The sequence below is a fragment of the Balaenoptera acutorostrata genome, chromosome 20 (genome assembly GCF_949987535.1).
Source record: "Balaenoptera acutorostrata chromosome 20, mBalAcu1.1, whole genome shotgun sequence".
Taxonomy (NCBI): Eukaryota; Metazoa; Chordata; class Mammalia; order Artiodactyla; family Balaenopteridae; genus Balaenoptera; species Balaenoptera acutorostrata.
Window position 1 is genome coordinate 29267567 of NC_080083.1, and position 17385 is coordinate 29284951.

Below are 17385 nucleotides of genomic sequence, written 5' to 3' on the forward strand. Positions count from 1 at the left end.
CGCTCGCCACAAGGAGAGAAAACCTGCACGCAGCAACAAAGACCAACGCAGCCAAAAATAATTAATTTAAAATTTTTAAAAAAGGTAACTATTCTTTAAAAAAAAAAATCAGGTATTTGAGAAATTGAATGTACTCAAAATATAGTACAAATAATTACTCTAGATTTTCCCAAAATCTAATCTAGTTGAATCTCTCCCATCTCTCTCTCTCCTTGGCCTTAGGTCAGAGTTGAGATAATCACTCTCAACTCTGGGATTCTCAGTCCCCAATTTCCTATTATCCTTAGTCTGTGTGAGGATTCACTCCTGCTTAATTTTATATGTTTCTCAATTTATTCTCTACACCACTGCTGTTCTCCCCCCAGACTCTCTCTCTCTCTCTAACATGTTTATTATACATGCTTAGGTGTATGGGAATCTTTAAAACCTATATAGTGCTGATTTGTATTCTTATGTGTTTTTTTTTTTAATTTAATTAATTTATTTTATTTTTGGCTGCATTGGGTTTTCATTGCAGCACACGAGCTTTCTCTAGCTGCGGTGGAGCAGGGGCTACTCTTCGTTGTGGTGCGCAGGCTTCTCATTGTGGTGGCTTCTCTTGTTGTGGAGCATGGGCTCTAGGGTGTCCGGGCTTCAGTAGTTGCGCCTCGCGGACTCTAGAGCGCAGGATCAGTAGTTGTGGTGCACGGGCTTAGTTGCTCCGCAGCACGTGGGATCTTCCCAGACCAGGACTCGAACCCATGTCCCCTGCATTGGCTGGCTGATTCTTAACCACTGCGCCACCAGGGAAGTCCCTACTTATGTGTTTTAAATATAAGTAAAGAGTATTGTGATATAGAGCTTGAACGATTTCTTTTTCACTCAGCACTATGTTTTTAAGATCTATCAAGGTAATGCATAGTACTTTGTAAACTGTAACTAACTCTACAAATATTTTCTACTACTACTTTTAATAGTAGTAGTGGTGGTAGTAATAATAATAATAATAATTTATTCAAGAAATCTTTTTGAGTATCTACTTTGTTAAACCCTAGGTATAGAGAAATCTTTTTTTAAAAAAAGACACAATTCCTCATGGAGAAATGTGAGAGTTTCTTATTCTCTAGTATGAGAGTTTCTAACAGGAGGGCCTAACCTCATCTTGAGACTCAGGGGCTGTTTCTCTGAGGCAGGGGCACTTCAGCCAATTTTTGCCCCTTAACCTAGGGCTCCTACACATATAAGCCACATATATTGTTCATATACCAGAAAGGTTTTGCATTTTTTTCAGAAGGGTAAGTTTGAACAAAAGAAATCTAGGACTGAGCTGCAGAAAATTGGGTCCAATGACTACTGTGGGGAGATGAGTCAAACCCAGGTGATTCAGATGACAGAGCAACACAGATGATTGAAACCTGGAATCATCAATAATGTGCGTCACCTTCTCATCCTGTGCAAGTGCATGTTGTCACAACATGCCAACATCATCAAAAGAAATATTAAGTTCCTACTGCCATGCATGGTGGGTCAGAGTGCGGGCCTGTTTGTTTGCTTGGATGGAGGTGAAATTAGAGAAAGTAAGTAACACAACCTCAGGACACAGGATCAAGTCACTGCTCTCAGTTCTAGCACTGAACTGCACCCAAGTTCAGAATAAAGGATTAATGCCTCCAAACTGACTAAGCACTTTATATTGCATTAATTTCAATTTAATATGAAGTAAGAAGGAGGAACAAACGGGAAACAGTCTAAAAACAGGGAGCACATACAAGAGTGTATATCAGTTAGTTCAGGCAGCAGGCAGAGCCCAACTCTCCACTCCCATTACTCTCAAGAGCGAGATCTGCTTGTGGGTTAATGGCACTCACAAATGTTTTCCCTTTAGTGATAGAGCCAGATAAAGATCTTGGGAGCTGTCAACAGGATTTTGTTTTTAATGCAAGCCTGTGTAAATACTGGTCTTCATTTAGAGAGCATTTTTGTATTTTCTAGTAATGCAGACTTATGTGAAAAATGCCTGGTTTACCCTCTCCCAATCTACTCCTACCCTATGAACTCTTAAAAATCTGTGTCCTCGTGTTAGAGGAAAACCATTACAGTATAACTGCTCGCTGATCTGCAGTCCTCTGACAGGAATTTTGAAACTGCGAACTGCTATGTAGGGTTCACCAAAATGCTTGCCGTTTAAGAGGGTCTAAAAGACTAAAGGTCATGGTCTATTTCAAATGTATTTTGAAAGCCTCTCAATTTGCCTTTTTTATGTGTTGACATGGGTAGAGATTTAACACCAAGGTGACTAGAAAGGAATGAAATTTATCCTTAAACCCCAAAGAGTAAACTCACATCATCATGTTTCAGTCTCACCACCTTCCTGTTTGAATGATTCATTGTAACAAACATTTTCTGAGTTTTCCTACTATATTCAAGAGAGAAACAAAAATTAACAAAACACAGACTTAAAGAGCCACAGTTCTTAACTGCAGGGCCTTATGTGGGCTTCGAATGATGTTTTAATAACCATATTGTTATTAAATATTCATACTTCTAAATCCATTGGGAAAAAAATAGGGCTCAGAACTTTCATCAGATTCTCAAAGGCATCTGTGGCTTAGGAAATTTAAGGATCTCTGGCCTAGTCATGGGATAAGTCATATATAAAGACTGAATGATAAATTGTTAAAGGTGAAATGGTATTTTAAAGCCATCTAAGCTGAATTAGTCTTCTTCAGTTTACAAATGAGAAAACTGAGGTGCAGCAGGGAACTATGACTTGCTCCTAGTGCCAGGTAGCACTAAGACGTGGGCCACAGCCCTCATTCTGGAACTAACTATGGCTATGACTAGGGTAGAGTAAGATAAGTAACAGAAAAGAACTACAGGAGAAATGGGAAAGATTACATTTGCTTGAGAGTGTCAAAAAAGACCTGATGAGGAACGTGGCCTTTGAAAGAGTCTCAAATGATGGATTTTGAGACATATTATTGGGAAGGCTAAGGTGAGAGTGGATGGAGTATGAGTGTCATCTGGGGAAAAGAAGCAAGAAAAATAAAGTTAGGAACACATGAATGTGTGTGTGTGCATGTGTGTGTGTGTGTGTAAGAATAGGAGACAGGACTGGAAAAATAGGCGGTGGCCCTATTGTAAAAGGTGTCAGAGGTAGGATGAGAACAGACATGCCATGTACAACACAAGTTAAAAAATCCACAAAGTACCATATATCCCCTGTCACATTTCCAGAGATTTCTTTGAATGCTCACACTTTCTCAGCACTAGTAAACACTCATAAAAGCTGCTGGTGGGACTGTAAACTGGTACCACCTCTCTAGAAGGCAATTTGGGAAGCAGTATCAAAATTCATTGAACAGTGCATAGCTTTGGACTGGGCAATTCCTTTTCTAGGAATTTATTCTAAGTAAACAATAATGAACATGCATAGAGATTCCTACGACTATCCACTGCAGTGTTCATTCTAGTAATGAATAATTAGAAACTGCCTCATCTCCGCACATAGAGGACGTTAAATAACCTCTTCAAGAGGGAAAAAATATGATCATTAAATATCAGACTGTAGAAGAGTAGTTAATGGGGAAATGTTCGTGATAAATTGTGAATATTTTACATTTGTTTACATTTTACCTTCCCTATTGTGTTTTTCTCAAATGAGAAACCAGAGGTTTTTAACCTGCCTGTGTGCCTTATCTGCATAGAAAGCCTATGACACACATTTAGAGAAATAAAGCAAGTTGCAGAGCAGTAAGTATACTATTATCCTTATAAAAAGGCATATGAATAGATGTATATAGATTAAAAGGATATTCATCAAAAAGTTAATAATGGTAATCCCCAATTGCAAAATTAGCATTTAAAAAAAATTTTTTTTTTAATTTTTAAAAAATTTTCTATGTTTTCTAGGTTGAAAAAAATAAAAAATGATCATTTTTTTAAAAATTTTTACTGGGGTAACAAGTGATCATCTTAAAAGCAAAACAATACAGATGTTGTTTTTTAAAAGACGGTAATCCCCGAAGTGTTGTTATTTCTGAGTGAGGAAGTTAACCTAGCCAGGATGATTTTGAACCACTCAGCAGTTCCTTCTCTTTTGTAATGCATATCCAAATATCACAGGACACTTCTCTTTCTCATCCCTTCCTATCTTATTTTGAAGACTTATTTTGCCTGGGATAATTTATTTAGGGGCTTCATTTACCTCTTAGCTTATCTACAAAACAGCTTTTTTTGAATATGAAGATTCTGAAGATTCCCACCAAACACACACTCAAAACCTACTTCCTAAGAAAGTTACTTCTGGTTTTGTCAAAAGTTCCATTGCTGACCAGATGACACTGATTGATCAGCTGGTAATGAGAGAGAAAAGGAAGTAGGCTTGACTCCAACTTGCCCTGATGTCCTCCCAGCCTGACATGTCTTTCCACAGGGAACCGATGGGGTCACACCAGAAGGCAAATTCCCACAATGCCAAGCTGGTAGATATTCCTTAGAAAACAAGGGCTCTGCTATTGACCCTCAAAAGGGAAAAAACTATAGGTTATTCCACGTATCACCCAATGAAGACCCATCCCACTGCCATACTTAAATAGTCTTGATCAACTACACTGAACATCTGTGGAATTTATTACTAAAACCTAGGGACCTGCCATTAACAGTGGACTGGATTAATACACTGTGGTATATGTCTCCATGCCTACAGAGGGAGGAGAGAGTGATGGGGGCTCCTGGAGAGCTGGTGATATTCTGTTTCTTGTTCTCAGTGCTGGTTATAAGGGTGTATTCAGCTTCTAAAAATTCATTCAGTCTACCTATATGACTTTTTTAATATATATGATATATTTCAATAAAAAGTTTAAAAGAAAAACCTACCTGGAGACCACTATTACCATCCCCAGAGCAAGGATCCTCAGTTGGACCAGTGCTGAACTTACCAAGAGACGTGTTGGATAATGTATATGGTTTGCATTTTCACTTGAGAGTGAAGGGAAGGGAGAAGGAGAGTGGAAAATAAAAGAGACCTGTATGCTTGGAAACCAAGTTGTGTGGCCTCGTATTCTGAGGAACTGCCCAGGTGGTGTGCTTCAGAGAAAAGGGTAGGTGACCATGTGGGAACAAAGCCTCCTATTCTAGCCTTCGCCACGGAGATCGCTGAGCATCTCACTTTTCCTCTCTGAACTTCAGGTTGGCCAGCTAGAAAAGGAAAATATTTGATCTTACAAACCGTGACCTAAGGGCTTTGTTCTCACTGGGGTGTTTAAGAAAAGACATAATTTGTCAGGGGGAGTACTAAAAAAAATGCAACAATGACTGACAGATCATTTTTCTTATTAGAAAGCAAAGTTAAACATTTTTAGGTGACTCTCAGGTCACCCAGACAGGATGTGATGACAAAGCCCATTTTCCAGAACAGGACAGCCTCTGTGGAAGTGAAGCACTTGGAGCAGCAGAGCTGGAGCTTTCAGTGGGCTGTTCACAGCAACTTCGTGGTATGTCCAGGCCATGGTCAAAGTCCCACTGAGAAGCTGAGAACTTGTCCCACCCATTTTCCCTCCATTCAGTGTTAGTGATCCATGGGCCGACCTTAGAGTCTCCTATTTCTCCATCCTGTGAATTTTCCTTCCTGCGTCACCATCACTAAGCCAGCTCTGTTACCAACTTTATTCTGCTGTTTCCATGCACAAAACTGTGTTTACACACACATGTGTATAGTCTGGAGTCAACCAGCTATTTTCAAACAAACTGGTAGTTTAACAGAATGCAGCAGGATTTTTATACCAGAAATTCCCAAACTGTGTTCTGTGGAGCAACTATACTCAGGGATGTTCATACTAATTCCTTGACAAAAGGATATGTGGTCACACACACTTGGGGATTGCTGAGTATTTTTAAGTGTTTACTTTAGAACTTCTCAGAGATTTTGATATGCATTATGGATGTTCCAGAGGATACAAAAACTCTTAAATCTTTTTTGTAGGAATAGTAATTCCTCAGACAACCTAGTTTAGGAAAACTGGTAAATGCCTTCATTCAACAAACATTTATCAAGTACCTACTATGTGTCAGGCACTGTTCCAGGTGCCTGGAGAATATATCTTTCTCAAGGTCCTTTTCAAAGCATTTTTATTCTAGTGGCGAGAGGAGACAATAAACCAGTAAACAAGACAGATTCTTCATGTGATAAGAAACATGCGGAGGAAACAGCCAGGGCCCACTTTAAGGCCTCTTTGGGGAGGTATTTGAGCTGAAACTTGAAGATAAACATGAGTCAGCCACAGGAAGAGCCATGAGGAAAACATTCTAGACAAACAAGAGAGTAAGTGCAAAGTCCCAAAGGCAGGAAAGATCTTGGGCTGCTCCAGGATCAGGTCAAGTTCTGACCAGGCTGGGGTTGCTGGAGGGCAGTGAGGGATGAAGACAGTGGTGGAAAATGAGGTTGGGGAAGAGGCAGGTATTGGATCACGTAAGGCCTGGTGGCAACAATCAGGAATTTGGATCTTCGTCTAAGGAGGATAAGAAGCCCCTAGGGGGCTTTAAGTAGTGAGGGCCAAGGGAGATGGAGAGAAGTGGGTGAATAAGAAATGTGTCCTGGTAGGAAAGCCTATGGAACTCCCCGGTTACTGTCTAGACTCTACTCATGCTTCGGCACTTTATCTGTACTCTGCTCATATTATCTTTCTGTGGTTGTGAACCTCTGTTTCCTAACTCAATTGCGAGTTCCCTCTCTCTAGACTCTAAGCAGAAAACAAAGAGTAAAATCCAGGTATCAAAAGACCTGGGTTCCAATCCTGGGCTCACAGTAAGCAGCTGTAAGAGTGTGGACCAGTCACTTCACCTGTCTGGGCCTCACTCACTTCATCTGTAAAGTGAAACCAAAGGACTAAGTGATCTACTTCTATGATTCTGAGATCTACATTCTACACCTCTCAAGGCAGGGAGAGACATAACTAAACAGAGAGAAGGGAACTAGGGATCTGCTCCACATCCCTTGAGAGATGACAAGGAAGAAAAATAAAGGTTAAAGATTAACCCCATAACATCGGGCTTGCTAATGCTTTCTTGGATATGACACCAAAAGCACAAGCAACAGAAGCAAAATTAGACAAACAGGAACTACATCAAACTAAAAAGTTTCAGCACAATAAAGGAAATAATCAGCAGACTGAAGAGGCAACCTGGAGAATGGGAAAAAATATTTGCAAACCATATATCTGATAAGGACTTAATATCCAAAATATACTAGGAACTCCTACAATTCAACAGCAAAAAAAAAAAAAAAAATTACCCAATTTAAAAATGAGCAAAGGACTTGAACAGGCATTTCTCCAAAGAAGACATATAAATGGCTAACAGATATATGAAAAAATGGTCAAGATCACTAATTGTCAGGGAAATGCAAATCAAAACTACAGTGAGGTATCCTCTCACACCTGTTAGAATGGGTTTTATTAAATAATAATAATTTTAAAAAGATAAGTGTTGGCAAGGATGTGGAAAAATTGGAACCCTTGTACACACTTTTTTTTAATTTATTTATTTTATTTATTTTATTTTTGGCTGTGTTGGGTCTTGGTTGCTGTGCGCAGGCTTTCTCTAGTTGTGGCAAGCAGGGGCTACTCTTTTTTTTTTTTTTTTCTTTTTTTAATTTTTATTTATTATTTATTTATTATGTTTATTTTTGGCTGTGTTGGGTCTTCGTTTTTGTGTGAGGGCTTTCTCCAGTTGCGGCGAGTGGGGGCCACTCTTCATCGCGGCGCGCGGGCCTGTCACTATCGCGGCCTCTCTTGTTGCGGAGCAGAGGCTCCAGACGCTCAGGCTCAGTAGTTGTGGCTCACGGGCCCAGTTGCTCCGCGGCATGTGGGATCTTCCCAGACCAGGGCTCGAACCCGTGTCCCCTGCATTGGCAGGCAGATTCTCAACCACTGCGCCACCAGGGAAGCCCAGGGGCTACTCTTTGTTGCGGTGCGCGGGTTTTTCATTGTGGTGGATTCTCTTGTTGCGGAGCACAGGCTCTAGGCACGTGGGCTTCAGTAGTTGCAGCACGTGGACTCGGTAGTTGTGGCTCCCGGGCTCTAGAGTGCAGGCTCAGTAGTTGTGGCACACGGGGTTAGTTGCTCCACGGCATGTGGGATCTTTCCGGACCAGGGCTCGAACCTGTGTCCCCTGCATTGGCAGGCGGATTCTTAACCACTGCGCCACCAGGGAAGCCCCCCCTTGTACACTCTTGGTGGAAATGCAAAATTGTACAGCTGCTGTGTAAAACACCAGGAAGTTTCCTCAAAAAATTGAAAATAGAACTACCATATGATCCAACAATCCCACTTCTGGGTATTTATCCAAAATATGTTCAAACCCACAAAATATATACATTAAATATGTGCAATTTTTTTTTAAGTCAAAGGTTAGACATCAGTTTCCTGTGGCTGCTGTAACAAATCTCCACAAATTGAGTGTCTCAGAACAACAGAAATTTATTCTCTTACATCCTGGAGGCCAAAATCAAGGAGTTGGTAGGGCCAAATTCTCTCCAAAGGCTCTAAAGGAGAATCCATTCCTTGTTTCTTCCAGGTTCTGGTGGCTCCAGGAGTTCTGGCTTTGGGCCGTATCATTCCAGTCTCTGTTGCCTCTTAGTCTTCTGTCTCAACCTCCCGCCATCTGTTTTTTTTAAAGATACTTGATATTGGGACTTCCCTGGCGGTCCAGTGGTTAAGACTCCATGCTTCCACTGCAGGCGGCTGGGGTTCGATCCCTGGTCGGGGAACTAAGATCCCACATGCTGCACGGTGCAGACAAAATTTTTTTAAATAAATAAATAAGTAAAGATACTTGATATTGCATTCAGGGCCCATCCAGATAATCTAGGATAAGCTCCTACTCTCGAGATCCTTGACTTAATCACTTCTTTTGCCATATAAAGAAAGTAATATGCAATCTTTTACCTCATAAAAGAGTTTCTAGAGATTAGAACACGGACATATCTTTCTGGGGGGCCATCACTAAGCCCACTACAGATATCAATTACTGCCTCACTAATATGCCCTCACACTATTTTCGGGTATTCATTCTTCCTTTCCAGGATTCCCATTCCACCATGACTTTCATCTCTTTCACTTCTCCTTCATAGTGCCTAGTAAAAGACTTTGCATACAGTAGATAGTTATTCAATGAGTACTTCTCCCAAACAGAAACTTCAGGAAACCTTTAAGTAAGAGTATCCCAGATACTTCCCTTACAACTCAAAGATTGGAAAATCGGGTAGACAGCAGCTGATTTGTAAAGCAGCAAAAGAATGCACTCAGCTCGGCATAAGAGATTTAGGTTTTAGTCACTACTCTGCACCAGTCTGTTTTGTGACCCAGCAGGAAAGTCTCTCCGGCTGTCTGGGCATTGGTGTCTAAAAGAGAGAAGCCTACTGTGATTGGCTTCTAGAAGCTCTTACACCACTTATATTCCACAAGAATAATTTGTAAGGGAGAAAAAAAAATATTTTACTCTACCCATCTTAGGTTCATGGGCCCTGCAAATTGGACTGGCAAAAGACAGATTAACAAGAGTGAAACAGAAGTTCGTTAACATGTGTATCATGCATACACATGAGAGAATTCAGTGATAAATATCTCAAAGAGGGGTTAGAATTTAGGTTTATATAGCATCTTAGCAAAAGAACAATACATTTGTAGAGATGTGACAAGACAAAGGAAGAGGACTTTAAGTTTTTAGGGGCAGCAAATTGTGAGAAGGTAAATACATGGGGAAAACCAGTGGAAAATAAGGGCTAGTTAGCAAAGTTTGTTACCTAGTTTCCTCTGGCGCCATTTTGGGGCTGATAAGAGTCCAGAGTTGTCTCCAATGATTGAGAATCATCCTGCCTTTCCAAGTAGAGAGGGGGAGGGCAGGGAGTTTTCCTCGTGTCTGCTTTTTCTCAATTGCCTTTGGCTGAAAATAATCTTATGTCAGAGCGGCATATCTTAAGGGGTGGCATGCTCTGAACCCCTTCGAACTCAAAATTAAGTATGTTCTTTCTGAGGATCCTTTGAAACATGTATTTCCTCTGAGTTACAGAAGGAAAACATAGCCTTTTGCCCTTTTCTACTGCAATTTGGGGGGAAGCTCCTGCCCTAGAAAGAAGAAAAGCATTGAAGCGAGATAAAAATCTTCATTTTCCAGTCCTGCTGGCCCAGATCTGAACACTTGAGGCTTTTGCAATAAGGAGGGTCAAGTTTCAAAGATCTCTATCTCTACCATGAGCTCTATTGCTGTTTTGGAAAAAGCCAGCAAATCCTTCAGCTAACAAGTATTCTTCAGCCCAGCAACATATAGCCCGCTGGATGCCTGCTTCTGTCTTCCAGCCTCATCTTGCCTTCTCCATCTCCCCTCCCACACCCAGCATATCCCCACGAAAACTTCCTCCCATAAATAATTTAAAGAGCCAAGCTATTAATTAGAGGACTTATAACAGAGGGTGAGAAAGGCACAGGAAAAGGAAAATAATTATCCTGTCCTTCTCATCACACTCCCTTACTTAAGTGCTAGAAGAAATACATGAACTTTTGTACCAGAGAGAAAGGAAGAAAATAACATTAACTGAACACCTACTATGTACCAGGCCTTTTCCTGGTTATCTTAGCCTCACAACAATCCTGCGAAATAGTTATTATTGTTCCCTTTAAAAGATATGGGAACAGCCCAAATATCCATGACTGGATGAAAGGATAAACAAAATGTGGTATGTATATACACTGGAATATTATCCAGCCTGAAAAAGGAAGGAAATTCTAGTAAATGCTACAACTCGGATGAGACATTATAACATTATGCTTAGGACTCACAGATATAGGAAACAAACGAGTGGATACCAGTGGGGAGAGGGAAGGGGGGAGGGGCATTACAGGTGTAGGGGATTAAGAGGTACAAACAATTATATATAACATAAGCTACAAGGATATATTGTACCACATGGGGAATGTAGTCAATATTTTATAATAACTATAAATGGAGTATAACCTTTAAAATTGTGAATCACTGTATTGTATACCTATAATTTATATAATATTGTACATCAACCATACTGCAATAAAAAAAATTTTTAAGACGTGTGCTAAGTGAAATGAGTCAGACACATATTATATGATTCCACTTAGGTACCTAGAATAGACAAATCCATAGAGACAGAAAGTAGTATAGATGTTACCAAATGGTGAGGGGAGGGGAGAACAGGAGTTATTTTTTGATGGGTACAGACCTTCTCTTTGAGATGATGAAAAACTCTGGAAATAGAGAATGGTGATGAGCTGCACAACATTGTGAATGTACTTAATGCTGCCGGACTGTATACTTTAAAATCGTTAAAATTGTAAAAATTTGTGTTATGTATATTTTAAGACAACTAAAAAAAAGGATATGGAATCTATGAGGTTAATTGTCCCAAATCACACTGCCACTAAAGGGAAACCCAGGGTCTGAACCCACTTAACTGACATGTGATAATTATTATGTGGAGAAAAAAATCCATAGATAAGAATAATACTAATCTCCAGACAAAGCAGAAACTGCAACTGAGTAAACTTTAGCTTCTCATGTCTACCCCTGAGGTTGGTTGTCAGATGACGGCTGGGTGAGTGGAAAGAATGTTAACTCATCACTCATTGAATATTATCTAACCACATCCTCCTAAGTCTCTTCTGTAGATGGCCTCATCTGCTGTGTTATCCCCTGGTTCAGCTCTGTTTGAACTTTGAGAATAATTGAAGAACTAAAGATAAATATATTAACCTGGCTCCTAAAGCCTTCAAATAATGGCCTAAATGAGAGTAAAATTAGTAATCCCCTTTAGCCACTGTTGAGAGAATTTTGAGAAGTCACTAGACTGTAATGCTCAGGTCCAGCTTTGTCTCTCATCCCAGGTATTCGGCACAATATCTGGCCAAAAGCAATATTTGGAAATGTTTAATTAATTGAATTAAATTTTGAAAATTTAACCCCAAAACTCACAGGAGATACTCTATATGACCAGCCTAGATACTGAATAATCCAAAGTCTCTAGTGGCAATCAGTGATTCTGTTGTTGCTGGTGGTGGTGGTTGTGGTCTCTCACCCCTTTACTACCATCATATGACACACAGAGGTTAACTCTGCTTTTTGGTACCATGTCCTGGGTGTGTTAATCAAAGGACCACTGAGGAAGGTTTAAGTACTGTATCACTTCTTGGTAAGAATAGCTAAGGACATGCCTGACACGATGTGCCTACAGAAGTGACAAACCATGAAGGGCCAACAGAACCTGTGAAGCACTGTATTCTTCCCCAAATATTTATCCTGAACATAAGGAGGGCTTTAGACCTCGCTTCCAACTTATAGGAAATATACAAGGCAGAGACATAAGTTAAATCACACCACAATTAGATAATGACAGAATGTAAGACATTCCTCAAGACAATTGACCTTCCTACTGCAAAACATCAATTCCATGGGAGCAAGAGGAGGCCACTGGTCTAGATTAGAGGAACTTAAAGAAATATAAAGCCAAAATACATTATATGAACCTTAATTAGATTTTGGCTCAAAAAAAGCTATAAAATGGGCAATTAAGAACATCTGATTATGGACTAAAAATTAGTTATTAGGGAATTATTTTTCATGTTTTTATTATTATAATGATATGGTACGAAGGAAATTGTCCTTCTTTTTAGGGCATGCATGCTGAGGTATGTGAGGCTGAAGTGTCACAATGTCTAATACTTTCAAAATGTTTAGCAAAAAAAAGTACACATGCTCACACACATGTGCCTAAGAGTAGGGAAAGCAAATATGGCAAAACCTTAACTGTTGTTAAATTTGGATGTTGGGCATTTGGGTGATCATTGCACGATTCTCTCAACTTTTCTATATATTAGAACATTTTCCAAATTAAAATTTATTTTAAAAAATAAAAATCAAAATTACAACAGCAAAAAATAGCTAATGTTTACTGACTGTGCGCCATGTGCCAGCCAATGGTCTAAGACGTTATATTAGCAGCTTATTTAATTTCCATAACAACTCTATGAGACAGAGTCTAGTGTTCTTCTCACTTTAGTGATGAGGAACATATTCAGTTATACAGTACAGATCTCTCAAGGAAAGAACATGGGGCCATTTCAAGGCCAGTTCCTGATGGTGAATGATTCCACTCACAGTAAGTGCCAAAAACAGACATGATGCAAGCTTGGAATGAGAGCCACCTGAATTCCAGATTATTTAGTGCTCTCCTGACCCAGGAAACTCATGTCTTCCATTTATACCCCTTAAATAGTCATTAATGCAGCTACTGATATCACTAAAGCTCCATCTATTAGGAAGCTGTATAATAAAATGACCTCTATCCTACCAGAATATTGTTCAGTTTTTAATTTAAGGGTCAACTCGTTCCATTTTGATAGCAAGAAGGGGAAGCACTGCATTTATTGCAACTCTGCAACTAACAGTTGTGGGGCTTGTACGTGGAGGACATAATTTTACCTTCCTGGGCCCTTCTCTTGTGAAATGAAGAGTTTGGCCAAAAAAGTATAAGATTCTTTCCAACTTGGCCTTGTTGTAACCGGAACTTAGAATAGTCAGTTTCACAACCAATCAGTTCTATTTTGTTCAATTATGGAATTTTTTAAACAAAGTTTCTCAGAGCTGAGCAAATCCTTCCCTTCTATGGGAAGTTTTATGGTTCTATTTTAAAAGTGTCCTCCACAGCTGCTCCCTGGCCCCTTTTATGGTCCATGAGTCTGTTTATCTGGTAACCAAGTGTAGAGACCCCTTGTGACCTGAGGCAAGAGATTCAAGGTTCAAACATGCGGGCATGGTAGGGGCACTTTAAATTGCAAGCCTGCATCTCGGAACAGAAATCGTCTGAAATGCTAAGCTCAGTCCCAACCTCCTCACCTCAATTTCATGTCCCTAATAGTAGGAAATGCACTACGTACACCTTAAACTACTCACAGGTCAGGGACCATCAGATGGAGAAATAGCACAAGAATCCTGCTCAAATCTGTTTAGTCTTCAAAATTGTCCAGCCAAAGAGCCGTTCCATCTTCAGGTCAGTGAGTGTGGCCAAGGCCAACTTCTCCAAGTGGTTAGAGGTGATATGGATTCTAATCCTCTAACTGAATCATCAAACGGGTTTGATTTCTACACGTTGCAGGCAGGTCTGCAGTTACCCCCATATTTCAGCTGGAACTCTTGAAGCAAACTGCCATACAGATGACTGCTCCCAAACTCCACCCACCTGCCAACCTTCCATCCATCTTGCTGCCACCAGCCCCGCCCCAACTCCAGCACCCTCCTGGAGTGCTTCCTCAGCATTTTCTTACTTAGGGAAAGGTTTTTAGCAAAAGTAACTTTGCATTGTGATTGATTTTTCACCTTTATTTCGCACAAACACTAAAAATATATATATATGAAATGGAGGCTTTTCAAACTTCTTTTGGAAGGGATTTAAGGTTGCCTCTACTGTTTGTTGCCATTGTTAGTTTTAAAGATATGTATATTGTCAACTTCAAGATGTAGCCCTAAACCCAGAGCCCCGCAGGGTCGGGGGGAGTCCCTTTACCACCACCCCACCCCCCAGCAGCCGTGGGAACTAGACCTTTCTGGTTGCCAGACTTGGGTGGGAACGTGGAAAGGCCTTGCCCCACTTTGACTCTGCCATCCTTGCTCAGAGGCTGACCTCCCTCCCTCTGCCCAGGACACAGCACCAGTATTTCTAAATCAGGACCGAACGCAACAAAGTGTAAACTCTACATTCCATTCCTTCTGTAAGAGAGTCCTGTGAAAGTTCTCTTCTTGAAAAGGGGGTGGGGATGGGGGGAGCTACCACTGGCTGCCTGCTTTCAGGGCAAATCCTTCCATCTCCCCATAGAAGGAGACTTTGAAAGGAGACTGGTTAGGGTGATGCATCATGCCCCAAAGGTGGTCCATGTACATTCTGCTACCAAACAATTTCATTTTAAAATAAGTTTGGGGAATAATGCATGTTACTGACTCTCAGAGATTCACACTGACGTGTTAAAGGTTCTGAGAAAAACAGCTGTTTGTTTTTTTTGTTTGTTTGCTTTTATATATTTTTTTTATAATTTATTTATTTATTTTTGGCTGCATTGGGTCTTTGTTGCTGCGTGTGGGCTTTCTCTAGTTGCAGTGAGCGGAGGCTACTCTTCGTTGTGGTGCATGGGCTTCTCATTACAGGGGCTTCTCTTGTTGTGGAGGACGGGCTCTAGGCATGCGGTTTCAGTAGTTGTGGTGCGTGGGCTCAGTAACTGTGGCTCGCGGGCTCTAGATGCAGGCTCAGTAGTTGTGGCACACGGGCTTAGTTGCTCTGCAGCATGTGAGATCTTCCCGGACCAGGGCTCAAACCCATGTCCCCTGCATTGGCAGGTGGATTCTTAACGACTGCGCCACCAGGGAAGCCCAGAAAGCTGTTTAAGTTTAGTACAAGATTTCCAAAAGCTATTTGACCGTACTGTCTTTTTTTCTCTTTTATTCAACACTTATAAACATCTCTTCTGAAGAACACAAACTGGGAAATGCAGGTTTAATGGAAAATCGTGATCTTTGGTGTTAATAAGTCTAGATTGGAATCACCATCGTATTGTTTACTTGCTGTGGGGCCCTGGGAAATTTACTAAACCTCTCTGAGTCTCTGTCCTGCCATCTTTAAAAGTAAGCTAATAATTCCAACCTCATGAGGGTACTATGAGAATGAAATAAGTGAAGGTACTGTTTGACACCTGATGGGAGTCCAATGAATGGTAACTGCCATTTATAAAAATGACACCTTGTGGAATGGCGGTTGTGAGGCACTTTCCAGATTCCCCCTTCCAGAATAAAGGAAGGAATTATTTCCCCAGCTGCTGAGAATGCTCAGCCCTCTTCAGGAATTGTCTTGGCTGGAGAGAGCATGTCAATGACTTACCCCATCCTTCCAGCAGCTGCGGAGGGGCCAGGGTTACAAAGGTCTGACCCTCTCACCCAATACGGGGACCTGTCTGAAGGGTCATCTCAGCTTCAGAGCTTCCTGTAGGGTCGGCTAAGGCTGTCCTCCTCCCCCAATCCCACTTCCCTCTGCTCCCCTCCCCACTTCTTTACCCCCTTCCCTCCCTTCTACAGGTGTCAATCCAAGAGCACTCCCTAAAAAACCTCCAGCACACCAATTTCCACTTCAGAGTCTGCTTCCTGAGGACCCAGCCAGCACCACTGTGATTCTAATAGCCCACCTTCCATCAGGACTTTGATGGCAGGAAGGAAAGGCAGTAGGGCTCAAACAGCCTCAGCAAGACCCAGATTTAGGCATCTAATGAAGTAGGATTTCTTTAAAGAAATGCATCTCATGCCAGGCAAATGTCCACCCCAAACCATGTCTCTGACAGGTTCTGTCAGTAGCAGGCTATGGTATCACCTGAGCAGCTTGAAAACCATGGGACCTGTCAGACCCATCCCAGACTGTCTTAGGAGGCACTTTGGGATGACACTGAGAATCAGTATTTGTAACAAACCCTCCAAATGATGCTGGTGTGGGCTACTCTTGGACCACTGTTAGAAAATCAGTGCTGCCAACTTCTCCTTTAGGTGTGGCAGGTCAGATAGCCTGTGCCATAAATGCTCAACTCGGCATTCATTGTAGCATGAAAGCAGCCACAGACAAAATGTGAGATGAACCAGATGGCTGGACTCCAATAAAACTTCAGTTACAGGGCTTCCCTGGTGGCGCAGTGGTTGAGAATCTGCCTGCCAATGCAGGGGACACGGGTTCGAGCCCTGGTCTGGGAAGATCCCACATGCCGCGGAGCGACTGGGCCCATGAGCCAGAATTACTGAGCCTGCGCGTCTGGAGCCTGTGCTCCGCAACAAGAGAGGCCGCGATAGTGAGAGGCTCGCGCACCGCGATGAAGAGTGGCCCCCGCTCGCCGCAACTAGAGAAAGCCCTCGCACAGAAACGAAGACCCAACACAGCCGTAAATAATTAAATAAATAAGTCATTAAAAAAAAAAAAAAAAAAAAAAAACTTCATTTACAGAAACAGACCTCAGGCCACATGAGTCCGTAGGCCATGCTTCGGCACCCCCACCCTAGACTCTTATTTTTCAAGGCATGATCCTAGGATCATCAACTTCACCTTGGACCCTGCTAGAAAAGGCTGGTTCTCAGGCCCAGGCCCAGAATTACTGAATCAGAATCTGCAATTTAACAAGCTGATCGGGTGATTTCTACTATATTTGAGTTTGAGAAGCAATGCTATATAGTGTCCATTGGAGCAAGGTCATAGATCTATACGGCCATGACCTACTTAAGCTTCTCTCTGTTCCATGATTACAGAGGAAAGATTGGAACCTTCCCATCTGTGCTAGGTATCTTGCAAAAGTGTGCCACGTAGAG